The sequence below is a fragment of the Nicotiana tabacum genome, chromosome 23 (genome assembly GCF_000715075.1).
Source record: "Nicotiana tabacum cultivar K326 chromosome 23, ASM71507v2, whole genome shotgun sequence".
NCBI classification, from domain to species: Eukaryota; Viridiplantae; Streptophyta; class Magnoliopsida; order Solanales; family Solanaceae; genus Nicotiana; species Nicotiana tabacum.
In genome coordinates, this window is record NC_134102.1 from 7,836,891 (window position 1) to 7,855,487 (window position 18,597).

Below are 18,597 nucleotides of genomic sequence, written 5' to 3' on the forward strand. Positions count from 1 at the left end.
GCATGTCATGTTCATTGAAGTCTGCATGTACTCCCAGATAAGTTCGTCTTTCTGTTCCTCGAAAGGGACCCCTCTTGTTTTAGAATCATTCTCTATTCCATTATTTATATTTCTTTGAATCCCTTTCGGTCTAACTTTGTTTAAAAAATAAGGCAAAGAAAAGACGGCTAGACCGATTTATAGGGTTCTTGTTTGAAGCGAGCTGATACTTTCAAAAAGGCACCCAGCCTCGGCAAGGGAATCAAGTCGACTCCGACTGGCCATGATTGGTCGATGCTTTGAAATTGAAAACTTTGAAAGAAGTCAAAAGTGAAATACCCACAAAGAAAAAATAAAGTTAAAAAAAAAGTTAAGTCCCACACGACCAACCATCATGGCAAAGTTTGGAATTGCCAAAGGTTCTCCGGGGTCAGAAATGGAGTTGGTATTCAGGAAATAATCAGTTGCAGTTGAGAAGAAGATGAGCTGAGATCAATAGATCGAAATAATCAAGGCCACAAACCGACCTTCATTTTAAAACTAACTATTCTTTCTTTGTTCAGAACAGGAACAGAACAATTGTAGGAAACAGTTTGTGAAAAGACGAACACCACCAAGTGAAGTTCTCAAATCCTTGATTTTCTTCCAATATACATATAATCATTTTATTTTTAGTTTCATTTTAGGGAACCAATACCCTATCTTCAACACATGGTACTACATCCCCTGGTTGCATTACTTTCTGTCAAAATAGGGTACGACATTCCCTAGTAGCATTCTAGAGTACCACAAACCTCATCTTATTGCCAACACAGGATACTACATCCCCTGGTTGCATTTTTTGCTGTAAACATAGGGTACGACATTCCCTACTAGCATCTTAAAGAGCCAAGAGCCTCACCTTATTGCCAACACAGGGTACTACATCCCCTAGTTATATTTCTTATGGCAAACATAGGGTACAACATTCTCTAGTAGCATCCCAGAGTTCCAAGAGCCTCACCTTATTGCCAACACAGGGTACTACATCCCTTGATTGCATTTCTTATTGCAAACATAGGGTACGACATTCCCTAGTAGCATCCCAGAGTGCCACGAGCTTCATTTTATTGCCAACATAGGGTACGATATTCCCTAGTAGCATCTCAGAGCGCCACGAGCCTCATTTTATTGCCAACATAGGGTACGACATTCCCTAGTAGCATCCCAAAATGCCACGAGCCTTATTTTATTGCCAGCACAGGGTACTACATCCCCTGGCTGCATTACTTTCTATCAACATAGGGTACAACATTCCCTAGTAGTATCTCAGAGCGCCACGAGCCTCATTTTATTGCCAACATAGGGTACGACATTCCCTAGTAGCATCCTAGAGTGCCAAGAGCCTCACCTTATTGCCAACACAGGGTACTACATCCCATGGTTGCATTTCTTGTTAACATAGGGTACAATAATCCCTATTATAAAATATTATATAAAAAAAACTCATTTCTTTTTCAATTCTTTATTTTGCAATAGAAAGATAGTTTATTGTATTTTCAATAACTTACAAAAATTTTCTAGTACAAACTGGGGCAGAAAATTTTTGTTCGTTTTGTTTGTTTCTGATGGCTTGCAGGTTTTTCTGCAAAGTACGGATTGGATGTGCAAAAATAAGATTCTAGCTCTCGCCAGAGAAAATAGAACGTTTGATCTCAATACAAGCCAAACCAGCTTTGACGTAATGCACGCAGAGACATAGGGTCTCAAGATCCATCTCCTCATCATCTGATCAAGAATCAAGCCTGGGAGAATATTTTATAGTTTGTAACATCAAGAGCATCAAGTTACAGTCTAAAGTCAATGGGGGAAGCAAGTCAAGAATCAAGACAAGAGTCTAGATGGCATTTAGATAGGAATTTTGTAACTCTTAGATTTCAAGTGTATGTAATTTTCTTTTCATTTTTGATGTAATAGTAGGAACCGCGGATCGGAACCTCGACGGAACTTCGCTCGGCTCTCCATCTAAGCATACTCTAGCAGTCATTTTTCATTTGAACTACACGTGACATGATTTCTTTATAACTCGGGATATGTAGGCTGCCTAAAACCGAGGCTCGGTCACATCTCTTATTTTCTCTTCTTTTCCTTTTTAAATAATAGTGAGGTCAAAAATCAGTCACCTTGTTCATTTTCTTTGCCTGAAAACTATTCATGTTTCCAAGCAAAGAGGGGCATGCTGTGAACAACTAATTTTTTATCACACCCAAATTCTATACTATTTTAGTGTAAATATTTCTTTTAGGTCTAATCTTGATATTTTTAAACTTTATCTCACTTTTAGTAGAGTTTATAAAAATACAAAAATATTCACACTTTTAGAATACAAAGTTTATTTTTATTTGTAAAGAGAAAAAGAAAATTTACAAACAAAAATATTTTGTTTCTTTTAATTAGAATTTTAATAAGTAAATTACGGTATATTTTCTTAGTATTGTTTAAAGTACATGTAAATATTTAGTTTTTCTATATTGTAAGAAATGTTGGTTAATCTTCTTATATTTATATTTAATTTATCTTTTAAAATATGAAACAAAAAAAATAAGCAAAAAAAAAAATGAAGTTACGTTAAAAGAGATAAAGTTTGTTATCTCAAAACTTTATCTCAAAAATCTGATATAACAGTCCCATTACCCACTCCCTTCATCTCTCTCACCCCACACTCCCACTCCCTCACGTCACATGCACACACAATATATAACCACGATCCCATTACAGTTAGGGGGGATCACTCACTTACACATTTTACTTGCATATATATATAGAGAGAGAGACACACAGTTAGGCACTCAAAGGGAAGATCTTAGAAGGAGGATTATCTTTTGAAAAGGAGAAATTTGCAACGGACGAAGGCAATAAAAAATTGAAAGAAAACAGAAGTTTTTTAAAAGAAAGGTTCTATATCTTTCAAAACGATTGCTCGCGTAGAAAGCGTGGAGTTCGAATAGAGGTTAAGTTCGAGTTTGGGGTTCCGATTTTCCTTGGGGATTTCGATTCTGATCGTGATTTTTATCTCCATTTACAGTTATCATTTCGCTTGGGATTACATAGCTGAAGTTGTATGTCAATTTTTTGCTATTTTTAATCTTAAAGAAGCTTCATTCTACAGGTTTTCTTCTAATTATTCTTTTATATATTTTAATGTATTCTACTGTGAATATAAATTTGAGCCATTTAAATGATTTTGTGTTTTGCAGTTTCGCTTCTTTAGTTTTGAGTGTTTGAATATTATTTTGTTTTCTCTCATATGTGATGATATTTTGGGTTCATAGTGCCTTCGTTTGATTCAACTTTTTGTCTTATCCAGTTTGGCTGCCTTGAGGTATATGAAATTTTAGTGTCATTTTTTAGACGTTGTTTGTTAAAGATTTTTTAAAAACAAATTGTCTGATTCTACGTTGATGAATTGAATTAAAAATCTAAAAGTTTAAGACATTAAATTATGTACTTTTGTAAAGATTGTTAAATAAAAAATGAGAATATTATTTTTAAAGTTTGGTTAAAGTATTACTGAGGTATCTCATACCTACTGTTTGATTTAATTTTCTTTCAGAAGTTGAAATGGTCCTTTAGCTAATTGGATAAAGTATCTTTGAAGAAGAAGATTTACAGGTCGCTCGTTTCTTTCCATTTTCTTAACATGGATATATATATATATATATATATATATATATATATATATATATATATATATATATATATATATATATATATAACACACATTCAGAGGTCTCCATTAGTCCTTAAAAAAACTGCCAATTTTGCATTTTAAAAAAAAAAAAATATTACTTACCTTCAATGTAGAAATTCATATAAAATTTTGCATAACAATTTTTGTTTTTGCAAATTGCATACTTTAGTAAAGGTTGAAGTAGAAATTAGTATATATGTGAGGTGAATTTCATTCTAGTATAATAGATTAAATATTCTGTATGTGTTATAATTTTAATATGATTTACCTAGTTCATTTTACTTCTTTGCTTAATTTTTACTTTTAAATCTTTATAAAGTAATTAGCATCAGTAGTGTATTAAGTAGTTCAATCGTAGTGGTAATTTTAAAATTTGCAAAATATCATTGAACTTTAGTTGCTCTTAATTTTTTTAGCAAGTTTAGATTTGAATTAATAAAGAATGAAAGGTTTAGCTTAAATCGGTGAGAAATTAAGTATGCCAAGGATTGGTCTTGTGAAATAACTTAGGCTTAATAATCAAGTTTTGCACTCCAAAGTAATTAATTAGCTAACTAACTCAAACTCTTTTAATAGCCAATAATTTAAGAGTGGTAAAAATAATTATGAGAAAGCGAGATGAGTTACGAATTAACTCAAGACTCATAGCGATAAGTAAAAGAAAAAGCACATAAATAAATGTCTCGGATATGAAAGAGACAAATAAATGAAATATTCTAAAACGCTAGAAAAATTTTAGATGTATTTTAAATATTAGCCCATGTGTTCATACCCGAACCTTGGATTGATATGCTTAAGTAATAAAAGGATCATGTGCGCATTCTCGCGTCTCGATGTCTTTAAATTCAAAATAATTATGTTTTAACCATGTGTACATTCTGTATCTTGGTTTAACATCTAACTTCAAAGAAATACCCTGTGTGCGTATCGCATCTAGGTCAAAATAATTAATAAAATACAATAATTAATTAGGCAGTAATAAATGATCCATAATCAATAAAATACAAGAATAGCTAGAAATTGATTTAAGCCTTACATTAGTCAATAAAGTGACCGTGCTAGAACCACGGGACTCGAGGGGTGCCTTACACCTTCCCCTCGATTAACAGAATTCCTTATTCAGTCTTCTATTTTCGTAGACCATAAATTAGGAGTCAAATCTTCCTTTTGATAAGGGATTCAATGAAAGGTGACTTGGAACACCAAAACTCAATTCCAAGTGGCGACTCTAAATAATAAATAATCCCTTTTCAAAGCATCACTTCAATTGAAAAAACTCTTCTAACTCAACCTCGTAATAAGGGTGTGGGAGAAAAAAGATGTGTGACAGCTCTGGCGACTCTGCTGGGGAAAATTAATAAGAATTCGAGCTCTGTACATTGATTCTTTTTTGGATTTTATCATGTTTTGGATATTATTGTGTTTGGGAGCATAATGTGCTATTTGTCGCTTATTTACTGCTTTAATATTTATTTGAACTGTGATATAAATTGTATCCTCTCTCGCATCCCTCTGAGTCTTCTGATAGGTAGTTATGTTGTGTTTTCCAACCAGCATCACATAATTTCTGTCTTGAGATAAAGCCAGTTAGCCTACCAATTTCTGGTGAAGGATTTAATCACACATATTTAGGTGGGAGAGCCGTTAGCTAGCCAGTGTTGTTCTACTACTGGTGATGCTAGACGCTCCTCGGCTCGGGTCGTCCATCCGGGTAAGCCAGGTCTAGATACCATCTCCTTTAGTATTTGAAAACTTAGAAGAACAAGCCATAAGCAATGAATATCTCTAGCAGGTTACGCTTTATTTGCATCACGTGCATTGGACTTAGCGGGACTCGGCACAGGGGCCTGACCCGTCTAGGACAGGTACCAATTTTTCAGACCAACATGTTCATTTTTCTGTGCTACATGTAACATTATTTGATAGGCTTTACTCAAATGTTGACTGGCTTTAGGATAGATTGATTGAACAAGGGAGAGAGTTGAGAAAATTTTCTCAAAATTTCATAAAGTACCCATTTTTTTAAATAAAATTTTGAAGGGTTCTGGTGTGTAAAATCACAGTTTTCAAAATAGTTTTTTTAGTTATTTTAACCGAACTACGCGGATCTGATTCTCATCGGATATGAGATACGTAGACAAAGCTCATCGGTTCCGGCCCCCAATTTTCAAAAAATCTAAAATATTTTCCCTTTCCTTAATTCCTTCTTAGAATTCTTTCCTAAGAAAATTCAAAAAAAAAAATCATTAAATTAAAGAATTCTTTTTTTTTCGAAGTCTTTCATTCAAAAAAAAAATTTGCAAATCAAAATCCAAAAATATGTTTTTTCCTTCTTTAGAAGTCTTTCTTCCAAAAATTCAAGGAAAAATCAATAAAAATCCAAAAACATGTTTTCTTTCTCCTTTAAGAAGTGTTCATTCCAAAATTCCCAAAGAAAAAAAAAAGTTAGCATATGTACTTTATTCCCGGTATTTTCGAACTATGCAAGATCTGATTCATGCGGCGTCATGATACGTAGGCAATCCCTATCGGATTCGATCATTGCCATCAAATAAAATGAGTAAAAAAAGAGAGAAGAAAGAAAAAGAAAGAAAGGAGTGACAAAAATAACAAAGAAAAACAAAGATCAAAAAATAACCAAAAACAAAAAAAGAAAGCAAGAGTGAAAAAATACAAAAAGAGAACTCTTTATCCAATTTGAAAAAGAAAACTGCGGAAAATTTTCGTGAATGCTGTTAAATGGCGCAAGCAAGCCGCCAGGGTAAAATCTCCAACGGATGAAGCGAAAATGGTTACGGTCTTCCTATATGCCAAAGAAGCAGACTACTTCCAAAACATGATATCCGTTATGGGTAATCCATTCGGCGAGGCTATCAAAATTGGAAAAATGATCGAAAATGGTTTAAAAACGGGCCAAATCTTGAGTCATGCTGCCTTTAAGGCCACATCACAGACCGTTCAGAATGGTTCGGGCAGTTTGATGAACAGAAACAGGAGGGAAGAGGGAGCCATGATGGCTTTGAGTTTGAGGGAGGCCCGCAGGTCATTCAACCAATCATATATTCTTGCTAAAGTCCTACAATAATATTATCCATATCAAGATGTTGTTTATGCCGTGGCACTGCCTCTCTATGCGGTGATGAACGCGCAACCTTACATGCGACCACAACATTATACACAAAACCGAGCTCCACCTCCCATAAATGCCCGTCCCTACCAAGCTCCATATAATCCCCAACCAAACGTTCCCCAATACAATCTTCGCCCAAGAGAGCTCCTCAGAAGGAATCAGTTCACCCCTATTGGTGAATCATATTCAAGTTTGTTTCAAAAGCTAATCGGGCTAGGTCTGTTGCAGCCAGTGGCCCCGAACCGGCCAAATCCCGAGTCCCCCTCGCACCAAGCTGATGCTAGATGTGAATACCACTCTGTAGCAGTGGGACATAATACAGAGGACTGTTGGACCCTTAAAAGTGCAATTGAAGAATTTGATCCGGCTCTGAAAGCCATTATAGCCATTGCCGCAATAGAAAAGAAACCTAAAAATGTGCGTCAAACCTGAAACTTTCCCTATCAGATGGGAATATCGGTAGCCGGTCTTGCCATCTTTTCTGTATTTCGGGTTATTTCAGGGTGTAATCCGAATTCTTTTACTTTACTGTCTTACTTTCTGATGTAAACCCTTCTATTTTTTTTTACATATAAAATTCAAATAAATGAAATCAATGTTTCATCATCCATGAATGTCTCTTTTATTAATCTTGTCACCTTTCTTATTCTCTTTTCAGTTTTGTTAATGCAGATTTTAATAACATGACATGCTTGCGGACTTCATGCCCAGATCCTAAAATGATGTCAGGCCTTGAAATAATATATCAAGAAGTAGAATGTGCCAAGATAATGCTTGTAAGAAAATAAACAAAGAAGGGACAACAAGCCTAAACCAAGTCCAAATGAAAACCGCCCTTACTTGATTGGTTTATGGCACTGTAGCCATGATATCAGTAGAAGTTAAAATTCCTTCTCTTCGGATCATTGTTGAAACCGAGTTCGAGGATGAAGATTGAGTCAAGACCCGATTGAAGAAAATGACTTTGGTTGATGAAAAGCGATTGACTGCAGTTTGCCACAAGCAGTTGTACCAACAAAGAATGGCACGTGCCTACAACAAAAAAGTGCGGCCCAAGAAATTTGAAGTAAGGCAACTCATTCTGAGGCGTATTCTTCCGCATCACAGGAAGCTAAAGGAAAATTTGCCCCGAATTGGAAGGTACATATATTATAACAAGAGTGCTGCCAAAAGAAAGTACTGTATTTAGGAGACATCAAAGGACATATTCTTGATACAAATGTCAATGCAGACGCGGTCAAAAGGTACTATGTTTGACCTTTTACGCAGCTTTAATGCTCTCTGATTGGGATGATGAAGGCTTTCATTCTCACTACCCAAATACTATTAACCCTTTGCTAACCCTTTGAGCCAGATACTTTTTCCTTGGCCACCCTCTTTGGAACCTTGTATGTAATGAGAAAGAAAAATAAAAAGAAAAGAAAAAACAAAAGAAAAAATAATAATAAAAGAAAATTAAAAAAAAAAGAGAAAGAAGAAAAAAAGGAAAAAAAGAAGAAGAAAAGAAGCAAAAGAAAACAAAACGGAAGAAAAACAAAACAAAAAGCAAAATAAGTTCAAGTTAATTGAACTACGTTCGACCTGATTCCGAAAGGATACGTAGGCAGCCTCAATCTAGGGTTCGGTCACACCAAAACAAAAATCCACACTCCCCCAAAAGTGAAAACCGGGGCAGATGTCACAATGGTTCGGCGATGATTTCGCTCGAAAGGTTCCAAAGTTGTAATTCAATCCAAATTCTTTTTATCCAAATCCTTTCAAGTCCTTCCGATCAATTGGCAAGAATTTTCAAGAGTTGGAGGATACAATTACTAGGATCGGATGCAACCAAATTAGAGAAATAAAATGAGAGATCCCTATTGGTGAAACCCCTCATAGGCACTGTAGGGCGACAGTGAGTAGAGAAAATAAAAATGAGAGAGTCTTGTTAGTAAAAACCCACAAAGAGCACTATAAGGCGATGGCGAGAAGAGATATGAGAGAGATAAGCTAGTGAAAACCTGCAAAAGGCATTGTTGATCGAAAAGAGGAACCACGCAGCCATGGCATCAACACAGTCCTGAGCAATAGTTTTCGGTTTCAAGTCAAAAGTTGTGATGAGTTTCTAAGAGTCGGACAATTTACACAGATCAGACATCCAGTCCAAAAGGCATGTCATGTTCATTGAAGTCTGCATGTACTCCCAGATAAGTTCGTCTTTCTGTTCCTCGAAAGGGACCCCTCTTGTTTTAGAATCATTCTCTATTCCATTATTTATATTTCTTTGAATCCCTTTCGGTCTAACTTTGTTTAAAAAATAAGGCAAAGAAAAGACGGCTAGACCGATTTACAGGGTTCTTGTTTGAAGCGAGCTGATACTTTCAAAAAGGCACCCAGCCTCGGCAAGGGAATCAAGTCGACTCCGACTGGCCATGATTGGCCGATGCTTTGAAATTGAAAACTTTGAAAGAAGTCAAAAGTGAAATACCCACAAAGAAAAAATAAAGTTAAAAAAAGGTTAAGTCCCACACGACCAACCGTCATGGCAAAGTTTGGAATTGCCAAAGGTTCTCCGGGGTCAGAAATGGAGTTGGTATTCAGGAAATAATCAGTTGCAGTTGAGAAGAAGATGAGATGAGATCAATAGATCGAAATAATCAAGGCCACAAACCGACCTCCATTTTAAAACTAACTATTCTTTCTTTGTTCAGAACAGGAACAGAACAGTTGTAGGAAACAGTTTGTGAAAAGATGAACACCACCAAGTGAAGTTCTCAAATCCTTGATTTTCTTCCAATATACATGTAATCATTTTATTTTTAGTTTCATTTTAGGGAACCAATACCCTATCTTCAACACATGGTACTACATCCTCTGGTTTCATTACTTTCTGGCAAAATAGGGTACGACATTCCCTAGTAGCATCCTAGAGTACCACAAACCTCATCTTATTGCCAACACAGGATACTACATCCCCTGGTTGCATTTCTTATTGTAAACATAGGGTACGACATTCGGTAGTAGCATCTTAAAGAGCCAAGAGCCTCACCTTATTGCCAACACAGGGTACTACATCCCCTAGTTATATTTCTTATGGAAAACATAGGGTACAATATTCTCTAGTAGCATCCTAGAGTGCCAAGAGCCTCACCTTATTGCCAACACAGGGTACTACATCCCTTGGTTGCATTTCTTATTGCAAACATAGGGTACGACATTCCCTAGTAGCATCCCAGAGTACCACGAGCTTTATTTTATTGCCAACATAGGGTACGATATTCCCTAGTAGCATCTCAGAGCGCCACGAGCCTCATTTTATTGCCAGCATAGGGTACGACATTCCCTAGTAGCATCCCAAAGTGCCAAGAGCCTTATAGTAGCATCTCAGAGTGCCACGAGCCTCATTTTATTGCCAACATAGGGTACGACATTCCCTAGTAGCATCTCAGAGCGCCACGAGCCTCATTTTATTGCCAACATAGGGTACGACATTCCCTAGTAGCATCCTAGAGTGCCAAGAGCCTCACCTTATTGCCAACACAGGGTACTACATCCCATGGTTGCATTTCTTGTTAACATAGGGTACGACAATCCCTATTATAAAATATTATATAAAAAAAACTCATTTCTTTTTCAATTTTTTATTTTGCAATAGAAAGATAGTTTATTGTATTTTCAATAACTCACAAAAATTTTCTAGTGCAAACTGGGACAGAAAATTTTTGTTCGTTTTGTTTGTTTCTGATGGCTTGCAGGTTTTTCTGCAAAGTACGGATTAAATGTGCAAAAATAAGATTCTAGCTCTCGCCAGAGAAAATAGAACGTTTGATCTCAATACCAGCCAAACCAGCTTTGACGTAATGCACGCAGAGACATAGGGTCTCAAGATCCATCTCCTCATCATCTGATCAAGAATCAAGCCTGGGAGAATATTTCATAGTTTGTTACATCAAGAGCATCAAGTTACAGTCTAAAGTCAATGGGGGAAGCAAGTCAAGAATCAAGACAAGAGTCCAGATGGCATTTAGATAGGAATTTTGTAACTCTTAGATTTCAAGAGTATGTAATTTTTTTTTTATTTTTGATGTAATAGTAGGAACCGCGGATCGGAACCTCGACGGAACTTCGCTCGGCTCTCCATCTAAGCATACTCTAGCAGTCATTTTTCATTTGAACTACACGTGACATGATTTCCTTATAACCCGGGATATGTAGGCTGCCTAAAATCAAGGCTCGGTCACATCTCTTATTTTCTCTTCTTTTCCTTTTTAAATAATAGTGAGGTCAAAAATCAGTCACCTTGTTCATTTTCTTTGCCTGAAAACTATTCATGTTTCCAAGCAAAGAGGGGCATGCTGTGAACAACTAATTTTTTATCACACCCAAATTCTATACTATTTTAGTGTAAATATTTCTTTTAGATCTAATCTTGATATTTTTAAACTTTATCTCACTTTTAGTAGAGTTTATAAAAATACAAAAATATTCACACTTTTAGAATACAAAGTATATTTCTATTTGTAAAGAGAAAAAGAAAATTTACAAACAAAAATATTTTGTTTCTTTTAATTAGAATTTTAATAAGTAAATTACGGTATATTTTCTTAGTATTGTTTAAAGTACATGTAAATATTTAGTTTTTCTATATTGTAAGAAATGTTGGTTAATCTTCTTATATTTATATTTAATTTATCTTTTAAAATATGAAACAAAAAAAAATAAGTAAAAAAAAATGAAGTTACGTTAAAAGAGATAAAGTTTGTTATCTCAAAACTTTATCTCAAAAATCAAAAATCTGAACAGTCCCATTACCCACTCCCTTCATCTCTCTCACCCCACACTCCCACTCCCTCACGTCACATGCACACACAATATATAACCACGATCCCATTATAGTTAGGGGGATCACTCACTTACACATTTTACAGAGAGAGAGAGAGAGAGACAGTTAGGTACTCAAAGGGAGGATTATCTTTTGAAAAGGAGAAATTTGCAACGGACGAAGGCAATAAAAAATTGAAAGAAAACAGAAGTTCTTTAAAAGAAAGGTTCTATATCTTTCAAAACGATTGCTCGCGTAGAAAGCATGGGGTTCGAATAGAGGTTAAGTTCGAGTTTGGGGTTCCGATTTTTTTTGGGAATTTCGATTCTGTTCGTGATTTTTATCTCCATTTACAGTTATCATTTCGCTTGGGATTACATAGCTGAAGTTGTATGTCAATTTTTTGCTATTTTTAATCTTAAAGAAGCTTCATTCTACAGGTTTTCTTCTAATTATTCTTTTATATATTTTAATGTATTCTACTGTGAATATAAATTTGAGCCATTTAAATGATTTTGTGTTTTGCAGTTTCGCTTCTTTAGTTTTGAGTGTTTGAATATTATTTTGTTTTCTCTTATATGTGATGATATTTTGGGTTCATAGTGCCTTCGTTTGATTCAACTTTTTGTCTTATCCAGTTTGGCTGCCTTGAGGTATATGAAATTTTAGTGTCATTTTTTAGACGTTGTTTGTTAAAGATTTTTTTAAAAAAAATTGTCTGATTCTATGTTGATGAATTGAATTAAAAATCTAAAAGTTTAAGACATTAAATTATGTACTTTTGTAAAGATTGTTAAATAAAAAATGAGAATATTATTTTTAAAGTTTGGTTAAAGTATTACTGAGGTATCTCATACCTACTGTTTGATTTAATTTTCTTTCGGAAGTTGAAATGGTCCTTTAGCTAATTGGATAAAGTATCTTTGAAGAAGAAGATTTACAGGTCGCTCGTTTCTTTCCATTTTCTTAACATGGATATATATATAACACATTCAGAGGTTTCCATTAGTCCTTAAATATATATATATATATATATATATATAACACAAATTCAGAGGTCTCCATTAGTCCTTAAAAAAACTGCCGATTTTGCATTATAAAAAATAAATAAATAAATAAAAAATAATAACTTACCTTCAATGTAGAAATTCATATAAAATTTTGCATAACAATTGTTTTTTTGCAAATTGCATACTTTAGTAAAGGTTGAAGTAGAAATTAGTATATATGTGAGGTGAATTTCATTCTAGTATAATAGATTAAATATTCTGTATGTGTTATAATTTTAATATGATTTACCTAGTTCATTTTACTTCTTTGCTTAATTTTTACTTTTAAATCTTTATAAAGTAATTAGCATCAGTAGTGTATTAAGTAGTTCAATCGTAGTGGTAATTTTAAAATTTGCAAAAGATCATTGAACTTTAGTTGCTCTTAATTTTTTTAGCAAGTTTAGATTTGAATTAATAAAGAATAAAAGGTTTAGCTTAAATCGGTGAGAAATTAAGTATGCCAAGGATTGGTCTTGTGAAATAACTTAGGCTTAATAATCAAGTTTTGCACTCCAAAGTAATTAATTAGCTAACTAACTCAAACTCTTTTAATAGCCAATAATTTAAGAGTGGTAAAAATAATTATGAGAAAGCGAGATGAGTTACGAATTAACTCAAGACTCATAGCGATAAGTAAAAAAAAAAAGCACATAAATAAATGTCTCGGATATGAAAGAGACAAATAAATAAAATATTCTAAAACGCTAGAAAAATTTTAGATGTATTTTAAATATTAGCTCATGTGTTCATACCCGAACCTTGGATTGATATGCTTAAGTAATAAAAGGATCATGTGCGCATTCTCGCGTCTCGATGTCTTTAAATTTAAAATAATTATGTTTTAACCATGTGTACATTTTGTACCTTGGTTTAACATCTAACTTCAAAGAAATACCCTGTGTGCGTATCGCATCTAGGTCAAAATAATTAATAAAATATAATAATTAATTAGGCGGTAATAAATGATCCATAATCAATAAAATACAAGAATAGCTAGAAATTGATTTAAGCCTTACATTAGTCAATAAAGCGACCGTGCTAGAACCACGGGACTCGAGGGGTGCCTTACACCTTCCCCTCGATTAACAGAATTCCTTATTCAGTCTTCTGTTTTCGTAGACCATAAATTAGGAGTCAAATCTTCCTTTTGATAAGGGATTCAATGAAAGGTGACTTGGAACACCAAAACTTAATTCCAAGTGGCGACTCTAAATAATAAATAATCCCTTTTCAAAGCGTCACCTCAATTAGAAAAACTCTTCTAACTCAACCTCGTAATAAGGGTGTGGGAGAAAAAAGATGTGTGACAGCTCTGGCGACTCTGCTGGGGAAAATTAATAAGAATTCGAGCTCTGTACATTGATTCTTTTTTGAATTTTATCATGTTTTGGATATTATTGTGTTTGGGAGCATAATGTGCTATTTGTCGCTTATTTACTGCTTTAATATTTATTTAAACTGTGATATAAATTGTATCCTCTCTCGCACCCCTCTGAGTCTTCTTATAGGTAGTTATGTTGTGTTTTCCTACCAGCATCACATAATTTCTGTCTTGAGATAAAGCCAGTTAGCCTACCAGTTTCTGGTGAAGGATTTAGTCACACATGTTTAGGTGGGAGAGCCGTTAGCTAGCCAGTGTTGTTCTACTACTGGTGATGCTAGACGCTCCTCGGCTCGGGTCGTCCATCCGGGTAAGCCAGGTCTAGATACCATCTCCTTTAGTATTTGAAAACTTAGAAGAACAAGCCATAAGCAATGAATATCCCTAGCAGGTTACGCTTTATTTGCATCACGTGCATTGGACTTAGCGGGACTCGGCACAGGGGCCTGACCCATCTAGGACAGGTACTAATTTTTCAGACCAACATGTTCATTTTTCTGTGCTACATGTAACATTATTTGATAGGCTTTACTCAAATGTTGACTGGCTTTAGGATAGATTGATTGAACAAGGGAGAGAGAAAGAGAAACTTTTCTCAAAATTTCATAAAGTACCCATTTTTTTAAATAAAATTTTGAAGGGTTCTGGTGTGTAAAATCACAGTTTTCAAAATAGTTTTTTTAGTTATTTTAACCGAACTATGCGGATCTGATTCTCATCGGATGTGAGATACGTAGACAAACCTCATCGGTTCCGACCCTCAATTTTCAAAAAATCTAAAATATTTTCCCTTTCCTTAATTCCTTCTTAGAATTCATTCCTAAGAAAATTCAAAAAAAAAATCATTAAATTAAAGAATTCTTTTTTTTCGAAGTCTTTCATTCAAAAAAAAAAAAATTACAAATCAAAATCCAAAAATATGTTTTTTCCTTCTTTAGAAGTCTTTCTTCCAAAAATTCAAGGAAAAATCAATAAAAATCCAAAAACATGTTTTCTTTCTCCTTTAAGAAGCCTTCATTCCAAAATTCCCAAAGAAAAAAAAAGAGTTAGCATATGTACTTTATTCCCGGTATTTTCGAACTATGCAAGATCTGATTCATGCGGCGTCATGATACATAGACAATCCCCATCGGATTCGATCATTGCCATCAAATAAACTGAGTAAAAAAAGAGAGAAGAAAGAAAAAGAAAGAAATGAGTGACAAAAATAACAAAGAAAAACAAAGATCAAAAAATAACCAAAAACAAAAAAAGAAAGCAAGAGTGAAAAAATACAAAAAGAGAACTCTTTGTCCAATTTGAAAAAGAAAACTGCGAAAAATTTTCGTGAATGCTGTTAAATGGCGCAAGCAAGCCGCCAGGGTAAAACCTCCAACGGATGAAGCGAAAATGGTTACGGTCTTCCTATATGCCAAAGAAGCAGACTACTTCCAAAACATGATGTCTGTTATGGGTAATCCATTCGACGAGGCTATCAAAATTGGGAAAATGGTCGAAAATGATTTAAAAACGGGCCAAATCTTGAGTCATGCTGCCTTTAAGGCCACATCACAGACCGTTCAGAATGGTTCGGGCAGTTTGATGAACACAAACAGGAGGGAAGAGGGAGCCATGATGGCTTTGAGCTTGAGGGAGGCCCGCAGGTCATTCAACCAATCATATATTCTTGCTAAAGTCCTACAATAATATTATCCACATCAAGATGTTGTTTATACCGTGGCACTGCCTTATGCGGTGATGAACGCGCAACTTTACACGCGAGCACAACATTATACACAATACCGAGCGCCACCTCCCATAAATTCCCTAGTAGCATCCTAGAGTGCCAAGAGCCTCACCTTATTGCCAACACAGGGTACTACATCCCATGGTTGCATTTCTTATTAACATAGGGTACGACAATCCCTATTATAAAATATTATATAAAAAAAACTCATTTCTTTTTCAATTCTTTATTTTGCAATAGAAAGATAGTTTATTGTATTTTCAATAACTCACAAAAATGTTCTAGTGCAAACTGGGGCAGAAAATGTTTGTTCGTTTTGTTTGTTTCTGATGGCTTGCAGGTTTTTCTGCAAAGTACGGATTGGATGTGCAAAAATAAGATTCTAGCTCTCGCCAGAGAAAATGAAACGTTTGATCTCAATACCAGCCAAACCAGCTTTGACGTAATGCACGCAGAGACATAGGGTCTCAAGATCCATCTCCTCATCATCTGATCAAGAATCAAGCCTGGGAGAATATTTCATAGTTTGTTACATCAAGAGCATCAAGTTACAGTCTAAAGTCAATGGGGGAAGCAAGTCAAGAATCAAGACAAGAGTCCAGATGGCATTTAGATAGGAATTTTATAACTCTTAGATTTCAAGAGTATGTAATTTTTTTTCATTTTTGATGTAATAGTAGGAACCGCGGATCGGAACCTCGACGGAACTTCGCTCGGCTCTCCATCTAAGTATACTCTAGCAGTCATTTTTCATTTGAACTACACGTGACATGATTTCCTTATAACCCGGGATATGTAGGCTGCCTAAAACCAAGGCTCGGTCACATCTCTTATTTTCTCTTCTTTTCCTTTTTAAATAATAGTGAGGTCAAAAATCAGTCACCTTGTTTATTTTCTTTGCCTGAAAACTATTCATGTTTCCAAGCAAAGAGGGGCATGCTGTGAACAACTAATTTTTTATCACACCCAAATTCTATACTATTTTAGTGTAAATATTTCTTTTAGGTCTAATCTTGATATTTTTAAACTTTATCTCACTTTTAATAGAGTTTATAAAAATACAAAAATATTCACACTTTTAGAATACAAAGTTTATTTCTATTTGTAAAGAGAAAAAGAAAATTTACAAACAAAAATATTTTATTTCTTTTAATTAGAATTTTAATAAGTAAATTACGGTATATTTTCTTAGTATTGTTTAAAGTACATGTAAATATTTAGTTTTTCTATATTGTAAGAAATGTTGGTTAATCTTCTTATATTTATATTTAATTTATCTTTTAAAATATGAAACAAAAAAAATAAGTTAAAAAAAATGAAGTTACGTTAAAAGAGATAAAGTTTGTTATCTCAAAACTTTATCTCAAAAATCTGAACAGTCCCATTACCCACTCCCTTCATCTCTCTCACCCCACACTCCCACTCCCTCACGTCACATGCACACACAATATATAACCACGATCCCATTATAGTTAGGGGGATCACTCACTTACACATTTTACAGAGAGAGAGAGAGAGAGACAGTTAGGTACTCAAAGGGAGGATTATCTTTTGAAAAGGAGAAATTTGCAACGGACGAAGGCAATAAAAAATTGAGAGAAAACAGAAGTTCTTTAAAAGAAAGGTTCTATATCTTTCAAAACGATTGCTCGCGTAGAAAGCATGGAGTTAGAATAGAGGTTAAGTTCGAGTTTGGGGTTCCGATTTTCCTTGGGGATTTCGATTCTGATCGTGATTTTTATCTCCATTTACAGTTATCATTTCGCTTGGGATTACATAGCTGAAGTTGTATGTCAATTTTTTGCTATTATTAATCTTAAAGAAGCCTCATTCTACAGGTTTTCTTCTAATTATTCTTTTATATATTTTAATGTATTCTATTGTGAATATAAATTTGAGCCATTTAAATGATTTTTTGTTTTGCAGTTTCGCTTCTTTAGTTTTGAGTGTTTGAATATTATTTAGTTTTCTCTCATATGTGATGATATTTTGGGTTCATAGTGCCTTCGTTTGATTCAACTTTTTGTCTTATCCAATTTGGCTGCCTTGAGGTATATGAAATTTTAGTGTCATTTTTTAGACGTTGTTTGTTAATGATTTTTAAAAAAAAATTGTCTGACTCTACGTTGATGAATTGAATTAAAAATCTAAAAATTTAAGACATTAAATTATGTACTTTTGTAAAGATTGTTAAATAAAAAATGAGAATATTATTTTTAAAGTTTGGTTAAAGTATTACTGAGGTATCTCATACCTACTGTTTGATTTAATTTTCTTTCAGAAGTTGAAATGGTCCTTTAGCTAATTGGATAAAGTATCTTTGAAGAAGAAGATTTACAGGTCGCTCGTTTCTTTCCATTTTCTTAACATGGATATATATATAACACATTCAGAGGTTTCCATTAGTCCTTAAAAAAACTGCCAATTTTGCATTGTAAAAAAAAAAAAAAAAAAACTTACTTACCTTCAATGTAGAAATTCATATAAAATTTTGCATAACAATTTTTTTTTTTGCAAATTGCATACTTTAGTAAAGGTTGAAGTAGAAATTAGTATATATGTGAGGTGAATTTCATTCTAGTATAATAGATTAAATATTTTGTATGTGTTATAATTTTAATATGATTTACCTAGTTCATTTTACTTCTTTGCTTAATTTTTACTTTTAAATCTTTATAAAGTAATTAGCATCAGTAGTGTATTAAGTAGTTCAATCGTAGTGGTAATTTTAAAATTTGCAAAAGATCATTGAACTTTAGTTGCTCTTAATTTTTTTAGCAAGTTTAGATTTGAATTAA